Source organism: Apodemus sylvaticus, chromosome 20, assembly GCF_947179515.1.
Source record: "Apodemus sylvaticus chromosome 20, mApoSyl1.1, whole genome shotgun sequence".
NCBI lineage: Eukaryota > Metazoa > Chordata > Mammalia > Rodentia > Muridae > Apodemus > Apodemus sylvaticus.
This window is the reverse complement of record NC_067491.1, coordinates 17,181,423-17,207,121: the sequence shown is the minus strand read 5'-3', so window position 1 is coordinate 17,207,121 and position 25,699 is coordinate 17,181,423. Positions and strand designations below refer to the sequence as shown.

General features: G+C 46.6%; 1 protein-coding gene across 3 annotated transcripts in view; it reads right to left on the bottom strand.

Moving 5' to 3' along the window:
* The window catches only part of Rab3ip (RAB3A interacting protein), a 43,242-nt gene extending 37,563 nt beyond the window's left edge, over positions 1-5,679 (bottom strand). For 2 of the 3 annotated variants that reach the window (XM_052165042.1, XM_052165043.1), the window contains exon 1: positions 5,509-5,679. The gene's annotated coding sequence lies outside the window, so the exon portion shown is untranslated. The remainder of the gene's footprint in view (positions 1-5,508) is intronic. The other variant, XM_052165040.1, reaches the window with a different exon arrangement.
* Between the last annotated feature and the right edge of the window lie 20,020 nt (positions 5,680-25,699).

The following is a 25,699-nucleotide window of genomic DNA, read 5'->3' as shown; positions in this document are numbered from 1 at the left end:
GCCTGAACAGGAAAGCTATGGATCTCAGTTTTAAATTTTTTTCTAGGTTTTTATTTTTATGGTTTATTTATTTATTATGTATACAGTGTTCTGCTTGCGTGTATACCTGTGTGCCAGAAGAGGGCATCAGATCCCATTACAGATGGTTGTGAGCCACCATGTGGTTGCTGGGAATTGAACTCAGGACCTCTGAAAGAGCAGCCAGTGCTCTTAACTGCTGAGCCATCTCTCCCGTCCTTATATTTTTTTTTAAAAAAAATGTTACTCTAACTGTGTATGATGCGTGTGCGATCATGAGAGTGTCAGAGCTCCCATGTAGAGGGTCAGAGGTCAACTTATATACGCCCCAGGCCAACCCAGGCTAAGAGTGAGACCTTGCCTCAAAACACCAAAAGGGATTATTAGTATTATTTTCTTCTAAGTATTAAAGGAATGAGCTACCACACCAGGCAAGATAATTGTTTAGCTCTCAGATGACTTTCTAAGTTAGTGTGACTTTTTGAAGAATGGCTCCTGACATTAATTTGCTACTTCAAGAGTGTATCACAAATTGAAGTGTTACAAATACCACCTATTAACCCACTTCCTTAACACCTCCATCCAACGATGGAGGATTCACAGAAGTATGGCCAGCAGCTTCAGCCTCAGCATATCCTCAGTCCCAGGTCTAAGAATGGAGCAGTGGGCAGACTCCACAGATGACTTGGGGCTGTCAGAGCGGTGATTACCCGGCAGGCACAGGCAGTGAGGGAAAGGGGAAAGCTATTCTCTCAAAGGAGAGTAAACTATAACTTACATGGTAAATGCTAAGTAGGAATCCACAAGATTGACGAGGCAGGGAAATAAGACAGGGCGCTCTGGAGTAAAGATCTGACAGGAAGAGAAGCAGCGAAGGAAAGGGGACAGGAGCCAAGAGGGCAGCGAAGGGGCAGACCGCTAACCGGCTCACTTAACAAGAAAACACTGCTTGCCTTCATCCCGAAGACTCAGACCTGCATCCCGGGAAAACATGCCAACATGTAACAGGAAAAAGGGCTTCAAGGTAATAATGGCTTTAACTAGAGGCTGAAATGGCTACCACAGAGCACTACAAGGTCACGTCCTGGAAATATCTACAACGGCAGTTTCCTTTTGTCTGCATATGTCCACGATCTGGCTGAGCATCACAGCACCCCTTTAAAACGGTCCCAATCCTTATTTTACAGTAACAGACACAGAGACGCTCATTAGTCAAGGCCGAAGAGTCAACAAATAAGAGGAGGCAAGCCCTTGGTGTGTCCGGACTGAGAGACAGGACAAAGGATTCCTAAGGTCTCTCATCACACCACACCAACCCTAAGAGGTAAAGGACATCCAGAAAAACGCGAACATCTGAACCTTGCTACTTCCTACACAACACAAGCAACTTCCCTCTATGAAGCTGTTGACGCCAAAGCAGGTCAGCTTCGGGGTTGCTGCTCAGGTGACATTCGCCCTGGTCTCCCCTCCCCCTCCCCCTCTCCCCCCTCGGTCTAGCCTGGAGCTCCTCAATTATGCTAGGCCAGACAGCTTGGTGCATTTCAGAGATCTGCCTGTTTCAGCCTCCCTGACCCTGGGAGCCAGTGCAGCCGCCAGACCGAACTTAGGGTGGTGAGAATGAGTCACGTCCCCCACAGGTTCTCATAGTTGAGCACTTGGCCCTCAGGTGTTTGGGAAACACTGTGCTTAACTGGGGATAGCATCAGGAGCACATCCTCGCCCTATGTCCTGTACACACACACTGCTTCATGCCTGTTGCCAACGATGGGACATCTCAGCTTCCAGCTGCCATTCTGTCCCCACCGATATGGAGTTCTAACCTGCTGGAACTATAATCCAAAATAAACTCAGCTATAAGCTACTTTGGCTGTGGTATCACAGCAACATAAAAGTCACCAGCGCAGTTTTTTTACACGGTTCTGGAGATCAAACTCAGGCAAGCGTTTTACTAACTGCGTCTTCTCCACAACAATCCTTACAGGACTGTGCAAGGCACAACGTGTAAATTAAACAGTAGCTTGATTTTACTAAAGTCAGTGTTCCCTGTGTCTTAGCCACTAAAAATGAGTTAAATGTACCATTTGTGGTAACATCTGTGAAATAGATTAGGCCCAGTTAAAAAAAAAAAAATTCCATTTTCCCAGTTAGTGTAGAAACTTAAAACATTGATCTTTGTTAACTACGAGCAACAGATCTCTCATAAACCTAGGCCATTCTGCTAACCTCACTCTTCTTCTAAGTCGTCTTGGTCCCTGAGGCATGCTCCCGAATCCAGATGTCAGTCTACGTAGGACTAGATACAACTACCACCTTCAGCTGTCAGGTGAAAGAGGGGCAGGGCAGGATAACAGCTGCCAAAAGCACCCCTCTTCCTCCCATAGTCCCTTTCAGCTCTCATTCTGAACATTTTTATTTCACTTCAATTTCTGCTGTCAGCTCAACTTCAGTGGATTATCCATCCCAATCCCTCCTGGGTACCAAGCCCGATGCTAAGCTATAAACTAAGGGAAGATAAAGTGAAGCCTGTGGTCCAAGAGCTCACAGAACCGCCCTCCCAAGCATGGACCCAGCTCACAACGCAGAGGCAGGCTGATCTAAGTTTTAAGTTCGAGGCTAGCCTGGTCTACAGAGTGAGTCCTAGGACAGTCAAGGCTGCACATGGAAACCCTGCATCAAAGAAACAAAAACAACCAACCAAACAAAAAGAAAAAGAAAGGATAAATGCAGCACAAATATCAAAATTAATAAATGAAACGGTACCACATAAGTATGTTTTCAGCATATGTGTGTGTATATATATGTATTAGAAGGATATATATATGTATGTGTATGCATATATATACACACACACACAGAGAGACTAAGCTTGAAGTCTCACAAAGCAAGCCCCTCTACCACTGAGCTATATCACAGCCCCTTCTAAGTTTTGAGGAATATATTATACAGTATATAGGAACATCGTAAGTTCCCACCTTCAACTTTTTATAGCTTCCTTTAACCCCCACTGGCTTGCAAAGTAGATACTCACTGAATATTTTATTTAAAACCCTCTGGTGACATAGGAATTACATATTACACTCATATAACGAGCTCGTAAAAGCTAAATTAAAAACAATTTCTCAGCATTACGACCTACGGATGAAGTGGCAGAGCAGTAATTAAGACCAGGCAATCCTTCAAGCATGAACTGGTAGCACATGGTGACTAAGAGCAAACAACTCCAGCGTCACAACCTATACCACAAGTAGCAATGGGTTCATGACGGTTGCAAGCCCTGTTACTGAAGCCGCCTGACTTCTAATCGACCTCTCACTTAATCAGCTATATGATCCCGGCTAAGCTGCAAAACCACTCAAGTATCAATTTCCTCACCTACGAAAGGCAAGGGGATATGAATGACCTATCTCTTGGTCGGTGAAGGCGAATGACCTGAGCAAGCTCAGATGAGGACCTCGAACTCAGGAACAGTGGCAGTGGCGACGCCGCCAGACACACAAATAACAACACCTCTCACTGGCATGCACTCTAAATGCAAAGCTCTTTTTTCAGAAGACACAGACCAGTAGCAAGCATAAGGAACAACAGAGTTGAAAATTTACATTTGGGGTTCTCACATGGTTTTTAATACCGGCTTTCCGATCAGCCACTATAACTGACAACTCTGTACTTCAGGCAAGTTATTTTGATTTTCTGCACTTCAGTTCCCAGGTTTGAAAAATCTGATAAAGCTATCTATAACCTAAAAATGGCCTGAGGCCTCAGGAGCCAAAGTAGCCTCAAACAACAGGCACAGTGCCCTCCCCGCCTACAGCCAAGCTAAGGCTTCTTCTTCCCCTCCCTCCCCCACATCTCAATGGAATGTCTAGTTAAACTCATATCCCACCTTTATAAAGTTCATGTTGGGTTGAAACACAGTACAGGGCCAACTACTGACATTTTAGTATGTTACTACATAGCATGCTCAGTAATAAATAATTTACTCAAGGTCGCATGGTTGGTGAAAGAGGATTCTGAAAGTTAGGCCATTTTCGTTAGAGCTAAGACCTGCCTCAGAAGAGAAGAAAGGTTTATCTAACCCGTACAATACATACAAAACATTACGTCCATTCTGCCACGGCATAAAAATGCGTGGCATAAAAATTCGGGCTGGTCCTAGGAATTTTTCCGTTAAAAAAAAAAATTTGTAGTGTATCCATGTATACAGCAGAGTAGAGGCATAAAAACAATCTGAGGAAAAGAATAGGTTTCAAAGTATAGAATTACACTGGTTCAAAAGTACAGCTGCATTTAAACAGAGACATCAAAACTCCACAACGCAGATGAACATCAAACCGACCGTGATGACTTGCTATGGGAAAGGTTCAATGAAGCGTTTCACCAAGCACGCTCGTTCCCAAAGGTATGCATTAATTCAAAACATCGTTGGACCGGAAAGAGAAAAAAGTTAAAAAATGTCTGTTCTTATAGTTAAGAATGCATTGCTGAGTAAATCTGTGTAACTGTTAAGTTCCTGTGATATGTTCCCCGAGGGCCTTTAGGAGTAGATTCAGAATGCAGTGTCTATTCAAACATGAAAAGTCCTCTCCGAAAACGCACAGCCCTAGTAAATAAATAACACACGCTAACTGAACAAGGCCCCATAAAACTGGTGAAATATTTAACAGTATCAAATATTTACAAGACGATGGGCTGCATACCTACTGTGCCTCCTTTTGCCCACTCGATTCATTGTTTAAGAACAAAAACTCAAGAACAGTGAATGTAATGAACAGAAACCGGGTCTTTCAAGAAATTTACAGTAGAACGGTTTGTTTTAATCCTCTTATCGGCCTCTCCTCCAATTATGCAATCATTCCAGAGCAAAAAGATCACAGGGCTCTCTCCTTGACACGGGGGACGCCGAGGAGTGTATGAACAGGTAGGCTGGGAACAGGCAACGTTTCCTTGAAACTGAAGCGCCTCTCTCTGGGGCACCGGCTCTAACTCGGAGCGGAGTGCTCCAGCCAGCCATTACGGATCGATGTTTCAATCTCCAACAACTGGCAACTCTTCGCGTGCTGCAGCGTCCACCCGGCACCATCCTCTCCCCAGTCTCGCTTTTTCTGCGGGCGGCGGGGGGAACGAGCAGCCCACGCAGGGGGAACCAGGTGTTCTCCCACTCCCGGTGTCCCGACTCCCGAAGTCAGGCCGGGCCGCCCGCGGAGGAGAAACCGGGAACTGGCGACCCCCGCACGTCCCCGGCCAACCGCGCCGCCCGCGACTTAAGCAACTCTGCGCCCGAGGCCGCGCCGGCCGCCAGGTAAGCGCCGGGGCCGCCGCCCTCCGGGTCCCCGGGGCTCCGCAGTGGGCGGGCGGCGTCCGCGCCCTCCCCGCCGCCTCCTGCACCTGCCGGCCGCGCTCCGGGCCGGCGGGACAAGGGCGCGAGGCGAGGCGCCGAGGGGGCGGTGCTCACGCCGCCCGCCTCTCCCTCCCTCCCGCCGCCGCACTCACCTGCCGGACCCGCCGCGGCCGCCGCCCGCGCTCGGCGGCGCTCGCAGATCCGCAGGGTGCGCGTGCCCGGCTCGGGAGACGCGGAGGACGGCGGCGGACAGACGCCGCTCCACTCCGCCGCGGCGGGCGCACTGCGATGGGAGCCGAGGGAAGGAAGGCCGACTGCGCCTGCGCCGAGCGCCGGGAGGGGAGCGGCCGTCCCCCAGCCCCGCCCCGGGGAAGAGGGCGGGACTGGAGGCGGGGCCGGAGGGCGGGGCGAGAGGGCTCGCGCGCTGCGGCGCCCCCTGGCGCCAGGAGGGGCTCGGTGCAGGCTGCCCTGCGCACGCGGAGTTCAGGATCCCTCCCAGGCGGTTTCCCTAGGAACCGTTCTGGCTGGAAACCCAGGGGCTGCCTTGTAGACCCTGAGCTCTCCTGGGATGCTAAGAGGCTTTGGACTGTGAATTGAGGACAAGCAGAACGGACCTGGGATTCCTCGCCAGGATACCTGAAGCTGGAGTGAGAGGTTGGCAGGGAGCTGGTAAAACCCAGATCCTACCTCTTACAGTTTCCAGAGGCTTTCTCTCATCTTTTACAGGAACTATTTTTATTGTTTTGTTTTATTTTGTTTTGTTTGTCAAACTTCCATCCCACATTCGGGCTTCCAAGTTGGAAAAACCAAAGAACAAAATACAGACAGAATCAAGCCCTGAAAAACTCTAACTCGGGGAGGGGGTTGGGGGAAGTTATCCTTGCTATGTCTTCCAATGTTTGTGATACTCAGAGGCAGAGGCTGTCATTCTAGGAGGTGGTAATAAAAAGTATGTGTGGTCCCTGTGACCAGTCACCTACCAACTTCTGTGACCTCAAGCAAGTTCATCTGCAATAATGCCAATCTTTTCACTGATAACTGGATAAAAGAATGCCTACCTCATCAAGGTTTTGAGAGTTAAATGGTTTAATATATGTAATCGGTGTACCTCACCACAGAGTGTCCGGTGAACGTAACCCTCTTACAATCCTACAGAAACAAAGCCATTGACTATTTAATAACTCATCTCTAATATAACATCAATTCTTATCCATTCTTGCTCCCAAACAATTATTAAATATATCTTGTTTCAAATGTCCTTCATCATTTGTGGGTTTTTAACTTCCCTCCTTAATGCTATGTTGTCTATCAGACATTTATTACATTTCGTCTCTGCACATTCTGTAAGACAGTGAGACACACACACACACACCTACCAAAAGTTCCTACCATCCAAAGACTCAAAGAGAAACAAGTTTGCTATTAAGTGACAACTTTGTGGGGGCTGGAGAGATGGCTCAGCAGTTAAGAGCACCGACTGCTCTTCCAAAGGTCCTGAGTTCGGATCCCAGCAACCACATGGTGGCTCAAAACCATCTGTAATGGGATCTGATGCCCTCTTCTGGTGTGTCTGGAGACAGCCACAGTGTTCTTACCTATAATAAATAAATAAGTCTTAAAAATTAAAAAAAAAAAAGAAGAAAAAACATTTAAAAAAAAAAAAGAGAGACAACTTTGTGAGCTCCCTGTTTTCATAGAGCCCTGTCTTTACAGGTTTTTTTCCCTAAAGAGATGCACACACACACACACACAGACACACACACACACACACCTTTTAACATATGTAGTCAGTAATTACTTAACCCAGGCTTCCGTCTCTTTGTAAACCATTCCCTGGTGCTCCCCTGCCTCCCAACCCTAACCCTGTTAAGGGTTCACATCCTTAGCTGTGATCCCAGAACAGTTGATGTCAATGACTCTCCACATTCCTAACACTGCGGCCCTTTTATACAGGTCCTCATGGTAGTGACCCCCCCCCAAACATAAAAATTATTTCTGTTGCCGCTTCATAACTGTATTTTCGCTGCTGTCGTGAGCCGTGATGTAAAATCTGTGTTTTCTGATCTCTCAGGCGAGCCCCTGCGAAATGGTCATTTGATCGCAGAGGGCTTGCGACCCACAGGTTGAGAAAGGACGCTTTAACTCTTGCAGCTCATATTCCACATGAATTGCAAGTGGGCTTTCCCCTCTTTTCTCTTTAATCTGTGTCTTGATCTGCCGGGATGAGAACTCTGTAAATGCAGGAAGAGGGGGTGTCGGACACACAGGCGGAACGTCCTATTAGTGGATGAACATCTGGAGGATTGGCTCTTTAATTTATTCAACATAAGACCCAAAGCATCCAGGGTCTACAGAAGACAAGAAAGCTAATATGTTTGACCCACATGCACATTAACTACAAGATCATCTGTAGTCTCGGCGAGTGAGCTCTAGCACTGTTTGAGAATGAGAGCTACTGTAGTGCTTTCACTAGACACCTGGGCTCATGGATTTGGAGCTTGGTCCTTGGGAATAGCACTCCTTGACAGGGATTAGGAGGTGTGGCCTTGTTGGAGGAAGGATGTCACTGGGGTTGGACTTTGAGATTTCAGGAGCCCTGTGTCTCTGTCTTCCTGCTTCCTGTGGATCTGGATATAGATCTCTCATCCCATTCTCTAGCACCATGTCTCCCTGCGCCTGCATGCCACCAGACTCCCCTCCATGACACTAATGGACTACATCACTGAACCTGTAAACCAGCCCCAGTCAAATGCTTTCCTTTAATAAGAGTTGCCATGGTCATGGTGTCTCTTCACAGCAATAGAGCATTGACTAAAGCAGAAGTTGGTACCAGGAGTGGGGTCTTGTTGTGACAAGTCTGCCCATGTTTCTTGCTGTAATATGGGCTTTGGAACTTAGATGAGGAAAGCAACTGAACATTTTAAGCAGGGCTTAATGGGCAGCCCTATTAGGTACACAGAAGGGCAGCAATGTAGATTATGATGGCCCAGCTCAAGAGGTTTCAGAGGAGAATATTTGTAAGTGGCTTAGAGACCATACTTGTGATATTTTGGTGAAGAATGTGGCTGTTTTCTGCCTTTGTCCAAAAAAAAAAAATCTGCCTGAGTTTAAATTGAAGAGTTTTAGATTTAATGGTACTGGCAGAGGAGATTTCAAAACAGCCTAGTATTGACTATGTCATGTGGTTATTAGTGGCCAGTCTTATGCAGATCTATAATGAACAGGAGCAAGCTATGCAATTTGAGGAAAAAAGGAACACTAGGAATTGTAATGGAGCTAAGTCCAGGGCTCAAGGAAACAAAAGGTTTAAAGAAAAGCCTGACTATAAATGGATAAAGGGAGTGGTGCCCTCATGGAAAGACCCACACCCAAAAAATCTTCTATCTTGTGAAAAGAAATTAAAGCACAGGGGTTGGTGTGGTCGCACACACCTTAAATCCCAGCACCCAGGCAGCAAAGACTGGTAGATCTCTGAGTTCCAGGCCAGCTTGGTCTACAGAGCAAGTTCCAGGACAGCCAAACCGAGGCAGTGAAGGAAAATGTATTTGACCAAGGGGGCCGTGTTCCAGCCCCAGCAAGCAGAAGGACTTGGCAGCTTTGGCCACATGTCTCTGACTTTAGAGCAAAGGATACCAGAAACTCTGGAAGGATACAAGAAGCTCTGGAAATTGCTGTACAAAAACAGCTGGGAGCTAGAACATCCACTGTGCTGCGGTGTTCTTCATGAGACCGGCTATAGCCAAGTCTGCATGTGAGGCCACTTTTATGATTCAAGAAAAGGGAAATGAGAAATTTAGAGGCACCAGGCAGGGATGGTACACGCCTTTAATCCCAGCACTTGGGATGCAGAGGCAGGTGGATTTCTGAGTTTGAGGCTAGCCTGGTCTACACAATGAGTTCCAGGACAGCCAGGGCTACATAGAGAAAGCCTGTCTCTTGGGGGAAAAAGAAAGAAAGAAAGAAAGAAAGAAAGAAAGAAAGAAAGAAAGAAAGAAAGAAAGAAAGAAAGAAAGAAAGAGGACTGAAAGCTTAACAAAGACCTTGGACTAAATTGTTTGGTTTCTTCTACCTGCCCCCCCCCAGCCATACATTAAACAAATATGTATTTCTCTATACCACAGAGAGGACTTCCTGGTTTTACAGAATGCAATCTCCTTACCCCCACAAAGTACTTAAAGTAATTCCTCAATTTTGCTTAATACAGCTTTGAATGGATTGCTGTTACTGATCACCAGAAAAAAACATTTTATATTGTTTTTGTAAATTTTGCTTAATATTTAATTGTTTATATGGGTGTAGGGCAGTGCATGCCCTGGCACGAGTGTGGAGATCAGAGGACAATTTCCAGGAGATGGTTTTCTTCTTCTGACGTGTAAGTCCCAGGAATTGAACTCAGATCATCGGGTTTGGTGGCAAGCACCTTTACCTACTAAGCCATCTTGCTGGCCCAGAAAATGTTCTTTTTTTTTTTTAAGATTTATTTATTTATTATATGTAAATACACTGTAGCTGTCTTCAGACACTCCAGAAGATGGAGTCAGATCTTGTTACCGATGATTGTGAGCCACCATGTGGTTGCTGGAATTTGAACTCAGGACCTTTGGAAGAGCAGTCGGTGCTCTTAACCGCTGAGCCATCTCTCCAGCCCAGAAAATGTTTTTAAACAGTCTGTTGTTTATGATCCAAGCAAAGTGGTATATGCTTGTCATAGCAGCACTCTCGAGACTAAGGCAAGAGGGTGATGAGTTCAAGGCCAGCCTGATCTACAGAGAGGTTCGGTTTTGTTATTTGGTTTTAAAGATGCACATTCCACACAGCAAATACACAGACTAGAACATCAGAGCACAGCGCTGTTCGGTTCCAAGACCTACCTGATCCTGATTAATTAGAGGTGGCCTGCAGTGGAAGAGTAGAGAAATGCTCTGGTACCCACTGAAGACAAAAGCCATGGTCTGACGAGCCTGGCCCCAGTGGTCAGCCACCAGCCATTTTGCCATTAGCACTATGAAGAGGAGAAGGCCTTTTCGTCAGGTAAGAACAGGAGTTCTGGTTGTCAGTGTTCTTCACGCCCATACGCCTAACCGTTCCAATTAGGGCGAAACCAAACCAGAGTGCATTTTAACGCAGTCCGAATCCTAGACTCTGAGATTTTAATGTGTTTCAAGGTCAAGGACTTTGGGGAACTAAAGAGCTCTCTCGTGCCTAACTTATCCAATGCACAAAGTACCCAAGAGAATGTGCTTTCATGTTGTTCTGATGAATTAGCAGAATATACCGAAGTTGGAGATACAGCAGAGGAAAGGCGAGGGGCGGGTTTCAGGCTGTGAAGAATGCTAAGCTTGAGCAAGGCGCGCGGTGGATTGAGCCCAGGGCTTAACGGAATTATAGATTCTGAAGAGTTATCCGATTTCTGTAGAAGCAGAGTCCAAATTTCAGAAGAGACATTTTCTGGTGAACGTGAATCCCGCTTTTAAGTTTCTGCAGCTGCTTTTGGTACAAAAACCTCAACACGTGTTCGAATCACCAAGCGCCTCTCTGATGTGTGCATCCACGGTCGCAAAAGGAATTTAATCTTATGAGTCTGAAAAAAGGACGATTCTCACAGAAGAATCTGAGACCTGGAATGTGACTGACAAAACTGTCCTAAAGGTTAGCCTGCAAGGATGTCTTTTATAACAACCCTGAAATTCAGGCAGAAAGCAATCATGCTGTCACTGACAGCAACAACAAAGTCTACATTCGGCTACCCACAGCTGACACAGCTCAGACACGCCACAAACATAATACATTAGCTGACATGTTTCTGATTTATGATAATTTCTTCAGGACCAGAAGTACTCTGCGCTCTGCTGTTAACTGTGGGACCGTGAAAGGCTGTCTGTGTTCTGGTTGAGCAAGGCTTAACCTATGGAGAGCCAGTAGATATTCTACAAGGGACGGACCCATTGGCCATGCTCCCAGACAGTAGACTTCTAACGCGAGGCCCTAAACTCCACAATCCCGTGACAATCAGTCACTTAGGGCAACGCCCCAAGCCCCTGGTATTCTGTCTGGACTCCACCCCCACAGTCACCTGGCAACAGCCAAGTGTGCTCCGCCCCACGGTTACCTGGCAACAGCCAGGTAGGCCTGCCCACTAGAAAACTCCTGTTTTTTCTTGCTCTCCTCTCTTACTCTTTTCCCTCTCTCTTGTCCCCTTGTTCCCTCCTCTCCCCAAGTGGCCATGGCCAGCCTCTTCTCTCTCTCTCTCTCTCTCTCTCTCTCTCTCTCTCTCTCTCTCTCCAATAAACTCTCTAAAACCATGGCTCTCATCTGGACCCGCCGTGCTGGAGCAACTTGACAGGTCTTCTGCCCAAGAACCTCCTCTAATCTCCCACTTAGGCCTCCCAGCATTCCTAGTCATGGCTGTCACCAAGCCAAGCCGTCCACCGACCAAGCCACGGACACATTTGTCCCTACGGGATCCAGCCAGAGCCCTCCTCCCTGCCCCTTTTCCTTCAGCCCCGGGCCAGAGCCCAGCCCCACAGGCCCACATCGGTTCTCAGCTCTTCTGAGACATCGAGTGGCATCTGCAGGGTCTAAGACTGAGAACCTGTCGCCCTTGAGCTCTGCCCTGCCGGCTCCCCGGGGCGTCCCAAGGACCGCCCTTTCCCACCCCCACAGCGGGGCTCTGCAGCTTCTCAAAGCCTGAAGTCCGTCTGGCAGTTCCGTGGGGATGCGCGCAGTCCAACTACCCACGTCTGCCTTGCCTAGTGGCCCTATCTCCGGGCAGAACTTGGGACCTCACCCCTCTAACCCAGAATTAACCCTATGAAAAGAGTTCTTTCCAAATAAGTGAATACTTGGCACTGCACGGAGTGGACACTGTCCAGTTTGCTACCAGCAGTCCCAACTCAAGACACAGGTGAGCCACGGGATTCTGGAGTCTGAGCTGAAGGGAAGATGTGGAGAATAGTTAAACATGGGGAAGTCTAGTGTTTTATAAGAAGTAAATAAGTAATATATGCATAATTGATCTATCTTTTGGGACCCTGTAATTTTCAGTGTATTCTAATTACTAGGCTCCAATTAAGAGCTAGCCAGAAGCATGATTTAATACTGCCCCGTTTTTAGAAACACAGTCCACAAACTGTTTTGAAAGACTTTTTATTTTACTCTAAAAAATCCCTAATTCTGAATAGGTGAACACTAAGGAAAAATTCAGGGTGCATGCGTGCAGAATCCTAATTTTTCCTGAAATGCAGACACCACTATTCTGACGAATGAGAGAAGAATCACGGTATGAACTGTCTGAATGCCTTACTATCCCTCTTTCCATGCTCAGAAATCATTTAAGAGAGGGGAAAGAAGAAAAAAAAAGCCTAACTCCCATCCCTCAAGATCCAGAACCTTTTCTCTTGCAAACTAGGACAGCAGTACACAGCCCAGCTTCCAAAACACATATGAATGAGGGAGAAAGCAGCTGAGATTTAACAAAAGCTGTGTGGGAGATAGGAGAAAGCAAAGTCGCCCTCATCGGCAAGAAGACTCAGCCGATCGCACAAGGAAAAGTGTAAACTCCTGGCCTGGGAGTTTGGCTTGATAGAGATGCCTGCTGAGAAAATGCAAGGCTTGGGATCTATCCTTACACTAAAAAAAATAAAATAAAATAATAAAATAAAATGAAAATAAAATGAAATATGAAATAAAATAAGAATAAATAAATGAATAACATAAAATAAAATAAAATAAAATAAAATAAAATAAAATAAAATAAAATAAAATAAAATAAAATAGAACAGACGTATACAGCCCCGAGGGTAAGAGACATCTTGAGGTACAGGGCTCAATTCTATTATTACCTGGGGCTGTAGGAACTCCCACTCATCCTGGAAACTCCTGCAAATAGCAGGTGAAGGAAAACTAGGTTGGTTTAATAGTGAGAAATGGAAAGTAGTGCCAATATATAAAGATACTTGGATAAAAATTTGGAGGAAAGGAGAAGGTTCTGGTTTGAACGTGAAATTTCCCTCACGCGCTCCCTTGGTCTCCAGGTGGTGGCGCTGTTGCTAGAAGCGTGAAGCCTTTAGGGGGTGGGGTCCCCAGGAGGAAACTTTATAGCTAGCTCTCTGCTTCCTAATTTGTCAAGATGTGAGCAAATTTTGTCAAAGACAGAGCCTCCTAGCCCCAGGGTTGGCCCGCATCCCTGCAAACGGGAAGCAAAACAAACCTCTCTTTTCTTTTGGTTGCCTCTATCCCGTGTGCAGTCACAGCCTCAAAACAAGAAGCCAACACAGACCAAAGCAAGAGACGAGGAACACTTTAATTGCTCATATTTTATGCAGCAGGATGACATTTTGAAAAAGAGCTTTCCTTGGACTTGCGGGAGTGGGGGCCTGGTGGAGAGGGGTGTTCGGAGATGAAGTAATCGCTTCTATTAAAAAACCATGAATCAGAAATGTGGGGAATCAAGGTAAACATGACCAGATAATAGGAGATGGAGAAATGTAGATGAACAGGTTCAAAAGAGTTGCAGTAGAAAAATATAAAACAAAAACCACACGAAAACAAAACTAGAAGGGAAAGGGGCTGGGGTGAGGGGGAGAAACTTAGAGTTAAAAGGCCAATCTTGCTGGGCAGTGGTGGCACACGCCTTTAATCCCAGCACTTGGGAGGCAGAGGCAGGTGGATTTCTGAGTTTGAGGCCAGCCTGGTCTACAGAGTGAGTTCCAGGACAACCAGGGATACACAGAGAAACCCTGTCTTGAAAAAAAAAAAACCAAAAAACGAAAATAAATAAATAAATAAATAAATGGCCAATCTTTTTGTTTACTCTCCTGAATTGCTTACTGGACATGAATTTTACAAGCATCACTAACGTTAGCAGGAACAGTGGAGTCAGCGCGAACTGCCCTTGTCCAGGCTGCGTGCGGAGAGCCACCGTGAGACCACGTGCCCACAGATGTCTGCCCCACGCATCTCCCTGCGCTCCCGCGCTGGCTTTGGGATCCACTGAGCATCAGGGTTTCTTCTGATAGTTTAATGGAGTGGGTTGATGAGGAGAATCTCAGAATTTAGATGTGGACATTTCTCCATCAACGAAGAGTTGAAGACTAGTGGTGATGACACACGCCTTTAATCCCACCACACTTCCTGAAGCAGAGGCAGGCGGATCTCTGTGAGTCTGAGGCCAGCCTGGTCTACAGAGCTAGTTCTGGGACAGCCAGGGAAAGAATTCAAGACTCTCGGAATCCCACCGTGACACCCAGCTCTCTCCTCAGCAGCAAACTGAAGGGCTCACTGGACTCTTTCTGGCTAACAGCACCATGAAGAGGATTGCCATAAATCGGAACTTGTAGCCACCACAGAGAACAGGCATGCTTAGTGTGACACAAGCTTGATAGGCTTTGAATTCCAGCCCGCACACATTGTCCATCCCGAAGGGGCAAGACGCCCAGGGCAGCATAGAAAGCCACACCACAGCCTGCCTTGGAGCCTGGGAAGAAAGCCAGCACATGGGTGGGGCTGCCTCTTCCTCCATAGCTCTTGGATGCGTTCGTGTGCACTCATCACGCCAAGCAGGAAGAAGCCTTTTCAAAAGAGCCTTTGTATGTAACTTTTAACGATGCCCCAAAGAAAAATGTCCAAAAATCATGCAACAAACAAAAATATAATAGAACAAAAACATCAGTTTTTAAAAAGTTACATATCTTCACTGAAAGGACTCGCTACAGGGAAGACATCTTTTATCTATTGCAGCTCATACTAGGAAGAAAATCCTCTGGAGAGCTTCTAAACAGTCAAATTACTTATCAAGGGGAACTGTCAGGCTGGCTTTAGGTTTCTGCAATGGAATGCTCATTCCAAGAAGGCACTGGAGCAGTATGAGACACAAGAAGAAAGTGGGCACGCTAGACAGAGAGTCTCGCCAAACTGTCGTCCAAGTAGAAAGACTACAGGCAGAGTTTTAACTGCACAGCCATCCGGGCACAGTTGCTTCTGTTAACCCTTTAAAGCAAAGGAGACAAAAACTGCTAAAGGATTCACTTTAGGCAGCAAAAGACAATTTCCAAACTATCACAAAAGAACAGCTTGCGAGTATTCTGTCCAGCCTACCTTTGTGCCCTCTGAAATTTACCCAGCCACCTTGAAGCCACCATAAGTCCTGAGTAGTGTTTTACACACACACACACACACCTTTTATATGTGGGTCTCTATGATGGGCCTCATTAATCTTCAGACTTTTCTCATTCCTCTCCCACAGAGTCCCCATCTTTAATGCTCAGAATAAGTCACTCAAAAACGTTTGATATTTATATCATGTAGTGGTCCCTCAGCCAGATTTTAATATTTCTCAATTATAATCACCTATCATGTGATAATCTTTCGGTTTAGTCTTCTCAAAACATCAACAAATATGGAAACTGGTCTCTCTGTGTGCATGCATGTTTGTGTGTGTGTGTGTGTGTGTCTTGTCAAGGGCTCCTCACGCAACCCCGTTGACCTCCAACTCATGATCCTCTTACCACAGATTTCTGAGTGTGATGAAGACACGACATCACCTGGTGTGATGGTATGTGTTGTGTAACCCAGCGACAGGAGATCCTTCACATAGTCTCTGGCTTTCCAGCTTCTCCCCTCACAGTCTACTTGTGGCCTTCAGGTGTGCTCTGGCTTGTGCTTCCGACGTCCCTCGCCACCTCTGTGTGAGACAAGTGGAACCGTGTCACTGGATAAAAACTGGGAGGGTTGAGTGGATTCAGACCACGATGCCCTCGCATGAGGATTGTGACAACTAGTCACATAGTACAGAGTATAGGGATCTCCATGCTAAGGAGGTATCTAGAGGCAAGAAGCCTAAGTCTCCTGCAGAGGTCGCTCTGTGCTCTGGACACAGACACTCACTCCTGAGCTAAGCAGGACTCCCCTTCCCCATGGGTCCCAGGCTTGGTGCTGGCCGGAGGGCCCTGTTTCAGACCCTCAAGGCTCCCTGTGTCGCCTGGGTGTCCAGGAGTTTGGGAAACACCCCTCCATCCTCCCCCATCACCCCCTTATCACCCAGTTAGGAACCTGGGGTCAACCAAGAGACATGCCCCAGGACAGAAAGAATGAACTGAGGAAAGATGGCCTGTGCTCAGAGTGGGCACCAGGAGAAATGGAGAAAAAGACAGTGCTGCCTGTTGTCAGACTTTCTCTTGCAGATGGGTGCACCTACTGCTGCGGCTGCTGCTGCTGCTGCTGCACCACCTCTACCACCTCTGGCCCATCAGACTCCAGACTCTCCAGCTTTCTAGCATGAACTAGAGATCGCCCACTCTCCAGGAGTCTCCTCAGCCTTTAGCATCAAACTGGAAAAACTGAGGCTTCCAGGTTCATAGACTGAGAAGCTACAAGGTTGTAGGGTTCCCCGGGTAGAAATGGTTGCTGCTGGACCTACCCCATCCCTGTCCTAACACACACACATACACACACACACACACACACACACACATACAAACACACATATGCATACATACATACATACATACACACACACACACACACACACACATAGTGGAGGCAGGACACCCTTTAGAACACCCTGCCAAATACAGACAGTGGTTTACAAAGCTTTGGTTCTATTTTTATTTAATTATTACATATGTGTGTGGGACATGCAGGTGTGTGCACATGAGCACATATGCGTGGGTGACCTGCCCATGTGTGTATGCTTGAAGACCTGTCAGGTGTCTCCTGTCTACCTCAATTTTGAAACATGTCTTATTAAACCTAAAGCTCACAGTATCAGCTAGACACCTACCTGCTTCTGCTCCATCCTTAGCATAGGCACACCCTGCAGCACCTGGCTTTAAATGCATGCTGGGAATTTGAATCCAGGTCCTCATTTTGCTTACACAGCAAAAACCTGACCTGCTAAACCATCTCCTCAGTCCTAGCATGTAAAAGATACAAATAACTCCAGAGTCTAAGAACACCAAATTTCTAAGCTTTTTAAATGTTTAAGCCTTTAATCCCAGCACTCGGGAGGCAGAGGCAGGTAGATTTCCATGAGTTTGAGGCCAGCCTGGTCTACAGAGTGAGTTCCAGGACAGCCAGAGTATGGTGGTTTTTATATATGCACTGCCCACTATTAGAAGGTATGGTCCTGTTAGAGTAGGTGTGTCACTATGGTTGTAGGTTTTAAAAACCTCATCCCAGCTGCCTGGAAGCCAGTTTTCCACTAGCAGCCTTCAGATGAAGATGTAGAACTCTCAGGTCCTCCTGCACCATATCTGCCTGGATGCTGCCATGTTCCTGCCTTGATGATAATGGACTGAACTTCTGAACCTGTAAGCCAGGCCCAATTAAATGTTGTCGTTAGAAGACTTGCCTTGGTCATGGTGTCTGTTCACAGCAGCTAAGACACAGGGCTATAAAGAGAAATCCTGTGTCAACAAACAAACAAACTAATAAAATTTTAGTCAGTCACTGAGTCCAGGGGATACAGTTTATAACCAGTGAAAACTAGGACTAGAGGTGTGAATCAATGGTATAAGTGTGCTCAGTCTATTATCTGTGAAATTGTTCTGCCATTCAAAATATATCCCCAAATATTAGAATGATGTCATTAAAATATAAAAGTTACAATTAGATTTTTTTTTTTTTTTTTTTTGGTGGTGGTGGTTTTTCAAGACAGGGTTTCTCTGTGTAGCCCTGGCTGTCCTGGAACTCACTCTGTAGACCAGGCTGGCCTCAAACTCAAATATCTGCCTGCTTCTGCCTCCCAGTGCTGGGATTAAAGGCATGTGCCACTATTGCCCAGCTAGAATTAGAATTTATTTTAAGATTTTGAAAACTTTCTCTGACTCATTGAACTCAGAGCCAAGCACCTAGGACTAGGTTACACTGTCATTTTGGCTTCTTTATTTATACTAAGCAATATAGTTTTGAAACAATTCTGTGTAGAATTTCCTTTTCCTTTTCCACATGTGCACACACCTACATGACTTAGTTAGGGCTTCAAATGCTGTTTGAGACACCATGACCACGGCAACTCCTCTAAATGACATTTAATTGCAGCTGGCTGACAGTTCAGAAGTTTAGCCCATTGTCATCACGGGGGAGGCGGGGGGAACGTGACGGTGTGCAGACAGACACGGTGCTCCAGAGGAAGCCAAGGGGTCTACACTCCAATCCGAAAGCAGCAGGAAGAAAGAGTTTGTCACTGGCCGGGCTTGAGTTTCTGAAACCTCAAAGCCCATCCTGAGTGACACACTTCCTCCAACAAGGCCACACCCACTCCAACAAGGCCACACCCACTCCAGCAAAGCCACGCCTCCTAATAGTGCCCCTCCCCATGGGCTTATGGGGGCCATTTTCATTCAAATCACACTGTTATCAAACTTTTCCAGAAAAGAGTGAAAAGAGCACTAGAATAAAGACTATTTTTTATTTATTACAATTACTATCTGACATCGGTTGAATTTTAAACTGAGGGGAGTTATTAACATCAGGGGAAAAGTGCAATTTCCAAAACGTCATTTTAGCGGAAGAAAAGAAAGGGTAGGCGGTGAACTCAGGGGGAGCAGGTTTTGGAGACTGAGGAGGAAGAGATGTCTAGAAAACAGGAAAATCAAGTAAGATTGCTGTTCCTCCCCATCAGGGGTCAAGAAATTCGAAACTGTCAAAATGTCATGGCTTTAACAAGATACAAAAACAAGATTAGAAAAAAAAAAAAAACATTCTTGCTGAAACCTCAAGGGGTTTGCTTTTCTAATGTTTTTCCTTACAGTTGAACATTGTCTGGGAAAGCACCTGTCACCTGCCTCCCCCGTCCGGGTTCCCACCACTCTCAACTAACGTTATCCGCCTCGGTGAGAAAGCTCCCAAAACTCAAGGACAGAAGTCAGAATTCATAGTTCATTGCTTTACTTATGTAAGATCATCATTCACTGACAAAATAACTCAAATGGAAAAGCTTTGGGCATATGCAAAAAAACAGGGAAAAAAATATAATCTCTCCGAGCTGGAAGCCTCCTGGGAAGGTAGCAAGGCTTATCAAAGTTCCCAAGCTCCATTCCGAGAGCTCAACCTGCCAGCCCTCAGGCGAGGTGCAGGCGCGTAATTAATGTAGTCCCAGACTCAGGTCCCGGAAGTGCCCCACGGGTGTGTGCCTGGTTTTCAATAAGGCCTTTTTCTTCAGAATTCCTCTTAGGACTTTGAATTTGTTCTCTTGGAAGCCTTGCACAATCGGGAGAATAGGAAAAGAACAATCTGAATGCCTGTGGCAAGAAATTATGGTATATCTAGTCTCTGGAATCCCAGGCATTTAGTAAAAAGAGCAAACTTACAAAGAACGATATGGAAAAGTGGCTATAGGGGTTTTTTTTTTTGGTTGCTGTTGTTTTGCTTTGCTTTTGCTTTTTCATCAGGAAAGCAAACAGAACAAGGGTCATAATATTCCATTTTTGCAAAACTTCTGTTTTTCAAATAAGTCTTTGTCCTGAAGGTCACACCAACGTCCTTTTTATATATGCCCTTTCTGCAATAGTTGGCTCTTCTGAGCTTCTGAGCAGGCTGCGGTTGGAGTTTGAACCCTGGGCCCACAGGTCCACAGACGCGATCGGCACTGATACATCCATCTCTTTTCCAGACTTGGATGAAATGCCACACAGTGGAGAGTGATGACTGTCCAAGGGCTGGAAATTCGAGGAGCTACCTCGTGCCTCCGACCCCTGCACCAGCCCCCTGGCAGGGAAGAGGCTTGGCCCCATGGTGTTTCAGAGCAGGAGAAACCTAAGAAAGCGCCCCGCCCTCTCTGCTTGAGGAGACCTACTCTGAAGTGCAATTTCTTCCTGCAAGCTTTTCCAGAAGAATCCTGCCAGAGAAGTAGACACACCTGCCGAAACCGGCCAACACTGCCATGTATCCAATCAGTTCGCGGCTTTCTTCTTGCGTCACTACCGCATTGTTTTTTCTTAAACTCTCTCCTTGCCCAGCCTCGGTTGTTTTCCCAAATAGAGTGGAGCCCAATCATCCTTGCTGTTCATTCATTCCTCAACCCCAAGGAACCAGGCAGAGACCACAAGCAAACTAAGCACAGAGGCTGCTTACAATGATGAGTGCGCGCCTGGGGGAAACACTTGAGCCTTTGTAAGCATACAGAACTGTGCAGGGCACCCAGCACGCCTAACAGTGCCTGCCTTGGCTGTTTTTGTTTGTTTGTTTGTTTGAAATGAACGTGCTTTGGTTTGTGTGTTTTATTAAACAGCGGTAGTTAAACGCCTTCGCAATAAGCCTAGCACAGGGTATTTCTTGTCTGTGTGCTTGAGTCTATCCGTAAACAATTTCACGGCTCAGGAGAAATGCGTCTCTGGGATTCCTAAACTCATCCATCCGGGTATGTTGGTCGATCTTGCTCGCCCGGACACCCGCACACGTGGATGCACACTCATGCATGTGCACGCGTGCGTACAACCCCCACACACACCACACCACATCCACACACACTTCTTCCTTGCTAGTGAAATAGAAAATACAGCCTAACTCCAGCTTTCTAAGGAGCCCCAAACACTTCACATTTCAGAGCCCGCTCTTTGTGTTCTTTGTTAGAAACTAGGTAAAAGGTCACAGTCCAGAGCCGGCCCTTTAAGAGCTAGACAGAAAGGCCTTAAGTAGGTGATCCTGGCCCCGTAAGGTAACTGGAAATGAGCTAAGCTAATCTTGCTTCTGTAAACTGCTTACGCCATTACCTATCCAGGAGTTCACGCAGATATAGACATCCAAGAAAATAGGAAACTAATTGGTCCTTTGAGCGCGGGCTCCGATAATTTAAACTGATTGGCCTAAAAACTATGGAGTGGTACAAATCGATTGGCTCGCACTTTGCAGGCTCTCCATGCTAAGAAATGATTGGTTTGTGATTCTCCGGCTTTGTTGTAAGCTTATAAAAGCTGTCGCAATTCGGCACTCATCAGTCCTCTAGCCCTGCGTGGTGCACGGCTATGGAACCCAGAATTCTGGAATAAAGAAATCCTCATGTTATTGCATCGAGACCGTTTCTCACGAGTGATTTGGGTGTCACCTCCCGAGACGTGGGATGCTGGGGCACCCTCGGTTTTTGGGGGGCTTACACTAGAAACCTCACTTTTGTTTGCTTTCACTCTTTCCCTTGGCCCTCTTATGAGGAAAAATTCGAAAGAACCAGAACCACGATGTATTATTAGGCAACTGTGGGGATTCCCACACCCAAAGACTTGAGCTTCTAAGAATATAAATAGAGGCACACTTTAAATTAGCTGTTATATTAGTTGCCTTCAAAGAATACTGACAACGCAAGCATACATGAATCTAGTCACAGGAGTGTGTGTATGTGAATAATTTCTTGTGCCATGTGTATCACCAGAGATTAAGAGACAGTAATCATCTCACCTATGTAGTCCCAACTCCTAACATTCATGCATACTAGGAACTCAGTGAACACCTCCTGAAGTGATTGGTTCATTCATCACAACCTACAATTTACATATTATATGTATTACATACCTAGTAGGGATTTAAGTAAAGGAGGGTAAAGAAGGACCAGAAAATGTGGCTGGAATCACTTCTGACCCAAAAAGCTGAGGACTGTAAAGATAGGTTACAAACAAAAACGGACCAGCAAACCAACCAAATCCTATCGTGTCACAGTACTATAAGACACAAGCAATCGCTGCCAGAGCCGATAGATTCTTCTGCGCTGTGTTGTGTCGAGATACAACCACACACAAGAGAAAGTATAATCTGCCCTTGGTAGACTATGGCTTGGAAGGAAGAGTGCCAGCTAGATGTCAAAACTGGGCAACAGACTTCGACAAGTCACCGGTGGAGACTGGCAGGAGTGGGGTGTGGGCTGGAGGGGAGCAGTGGACCAGTTGCGGACATTCTAGGCCCGGCTAGCTCCATGCCGTAAGCCCGTGGTCTAACTCCACCTAAGAAGGTTCAAAACTTAAGCATGAAGGCTTGGAGGTGTTAAGCAATTTACCTAAACTCACTTTGGAGCCAGAACTTAGCCCAGCCCTACTTTACTCTAATTCCACTTATTTTACATATGAGGGACAATTTCACTCGAGTCGGGGAACACGTCAGGCAGCTTGGGTCGTTTTCCAGTCAGTAGCTCTAATTATGTCAGCAGTTATCTTCCTCAGCAGCTATCTGTGCAGACAACACATGAAGGAAGGTTCTAAGAAACCTAATGTGTACAAGACATCCAAACAGAATGCAAAGCCAGGTAAGAATGGCTAGTGCTGGATGTTAGCGTTCTAAGCTCCGCCCCATAGTTACCTGGCAACAGCCAGGTATGCCCCGCCCCACAGTTACCTAGCAACAGCCAGGTAAGCCTGGCCCACTATAAAAGGGGCTGCTTTTGTTTTGCTTTTAGACAGGGTTTCTCTGTGTAGCCCTGGCTGTCCTGGAACTCACTCTGTAGACCAGGCTGGCCTTGAACTCAGAAATCTGCCTGCTTCTACCTCCCAAGTACTGGGATTAAAGGCGTGTGCCACCACTGCTGGGCAGAACATATTCTTATATCTCTTTCCCTTTTTATAAACACATCACTGGATGACAGTCTCAGAGAGGTCACTGTGAGCTGTCGCTTCTAGAGATGACCCCTCAGAGGATACCGGGCCGCAGCCAACCTTAAGGGTGAGTTCAGCAGGTCTGTCTGCAGCAGGCACAGCAAACAGCCCTGGCATCCTAAGGATTCTTTAGGAAAGGGTTGAGCTGACTTAAGTACTGGATACTGCGAGGAGAGTGGGACCTGGAAAAGTTGGGACCAGAAGGTACAGACATCTCTAGAAATTCTGGATTATAATTTAGCTTTCAAACAAATAATTCGTGTCAAAAGAGAAAAAAAAAATCCTCCTCACATAACCCCATTGGAAAATTTCTGCAGCCTTCTAGTTGTTTCTTGTCAATAGACAAGTAGTTTCAACTGCTTACATATTCATTCTTCCTTTATTAAAGGATAGCTTGTGGTCTGCAGAAATTTTGAGAGTTTAAAAAAAAAAAGTCTAGCCACCCACATCTATGTCCACACCACTTGGAACTCACAAATCTATTTTTCTGAACTCTCGCGGATGGCTCTGACGTCAGCCGGCCTGTTTCCATCTGCCCCTCCCTGTTACCAGACAGCCGCACTTCGTTTGTGTCAGCTTTGCCTAGAACTTGCTCGCCGCGTTCCAAGATGGTGCGGTGCGGTAAGCTCAAGTGTATGTGTGATTGTGTTTTAATGACTTCATAGTACTGAGCCTGAGATGTTTGCAGGGCTTCAGGCCCGTGAGGTGGGTGGGCTCAAGAAAAGGGGATCTTTTGTCTAGGGCCCAAAAGGATGAGCAACCGGCAGGACTCTTTCCCTCTCCCCTTCCCCTCCCCCCTTCCCCTCCTTCTCCCCCTCCCTCTGCCTCCCCTTCCCCTCCCTCTCCCCCTCTCTCCTCCCTGTCTCTTCCTCCCCTTCCCCTCCCCTCCCCCTCCTTCTCCCCCTCTCTTTGCCTCCCCTTCCCCTCCCTCTCCCCTCTCTCCTCCCTGTCTCTCCCTCCCCCTCCCCTCCATCTTCCCCTCCCTCTCCTCCTCCCCTCCCCCTCCTTCTCCCCCTCCCTCTGTCTCACCTTCCCCTCCCTCTCCCCCTCTCTCCTCCCTGTCTCTCCCTCCCCCTCCCCCTCCTTCTCCTCCCTCTTCTCCTCTCTCTCCTCCCTCTCTCTCCCCCTCTATCCTCCCTCTGTCCCTCTCCCCCTTCCTTCTCCCTCTCTCCCCCTTCCCCTCCCTTTCCCCTCTCCTCCCTCTCTCCTACCTCTCCCCATTCTCTCCCCCTCCCCCTCCTCCTCTCCCTCCCTCCCTCTCTCTTTGCTAGGGAGTGCTGCTTCCTTGTATGGTTGAGCTGTTGTCTCCAGGTAGCTTTTCAATTATTTTGAAAATGTTTAGTTTAATGGCAACCGTGGAAAGGCCAGGCTCCTGCATCGACCGGTGGAAAAGATCTCCCAGGGCTGGTGGCTCTTGGGTATCAAATCAACCAGACAGACTTTCTTTTCCACCTCCAGACAGAGCCAGCACTGTCAGAATCAGTCTCAGGTAACTGATAGAACACTGATGAACCCAAGTTAACACGGCTGCTGAGCCCAAGCGAATTGGCACCCAGGGTGCTTCTGTCCCTTCCAGGGCAATGGCTCCTTTGCTCTGCTCTGTACGCGGGCTGCTAGGAGCCAACTGGCCCTCACCCCTCCCTACCAGCCACACCTCCACTCCCGAGGCCGCATCCAGATGGGACTCCGCCTCACACTGCTGGAGCTGCTATGGTTTTTACCGTCAAAACCAGAATGATTCCAAGACAAAAGAGAGGAACACCAGAACACGGTGAGGAACACCGGAAGACGGTGTGAGTCAGCAAAGGAGTCCTGAGCGAGCTCAGAGCTGGTTATTACTCCAAAATAAGAGATTTACAAATTAGTTAATTACATTTTAGTATGCTTTTCTTTCTTGACAGGTTCTCTGTAAAAAGTGTCAGTGTGTATAAATGTATGGTATTCCATACAGAAGAAGTCCTGAGAAGTCATGTAATGAAATTTCACTTGCATGTAAAGCTAGCTCAGGAAACCCCGTTCAGAGGGGTGGCAACGGGCTCAGGAGCCAAGAGCATTTGCCACTGAGTCTGATGACCTGAGTCTGATCCCGGGACCAAAATGGCGGGAGGAAAAAACCAGAATGGAGTCACAGGGGTTGTCTTCTGACTTCCACACGCATGCTGTGAGTGCACACACACACACACACATACACACACATAAATTAATAAAATATAAAAAAGAAATATAATCATTTCATAAAACATTATCTCATCCTTTATGTAAGGCTTTAAAATTTAAATTTTGTAACATTTTCTTAACATCTGGAAATATGTTGGTCATCGGTATAAACAATGTAAGTTTAGCTTCACCTAAGCCCTGCAGAGCAGCTAGTGTGGAATATGCTCAGAAGGAAGCTACCTCGCAGGGCATCTTACTGCCAGGGAGATGCTACCAACCAACTCCTTATTCCTTGTAAAATAACATGTGCTCAGATGGAAACTTTTTAAATATAAAGGAACAGTGAAACAAATTGACCCACAATCAACAGCTCATCATGTCCAATGGGCTCTTTTGTTTTGTTTTGTTGTGCTCCTCTTTTTTGTCATGCTCCTCTTTTTGGCTGTGCTCCTCTTTTTGCCATGCTCCTCTTTTTGGCTGTGCTCCTCTTTTTGCCATGCTCCTCTTTTTGGCTGTGCTCCTCTTTTTGGCTGTGTTCCTCTTTTTGGCTGTGCTCCTCTTTTTGTTGTGCTCCTCTTTTTGGCTGTGCTCCTCTTTTTGTCGTGCTCCTCTT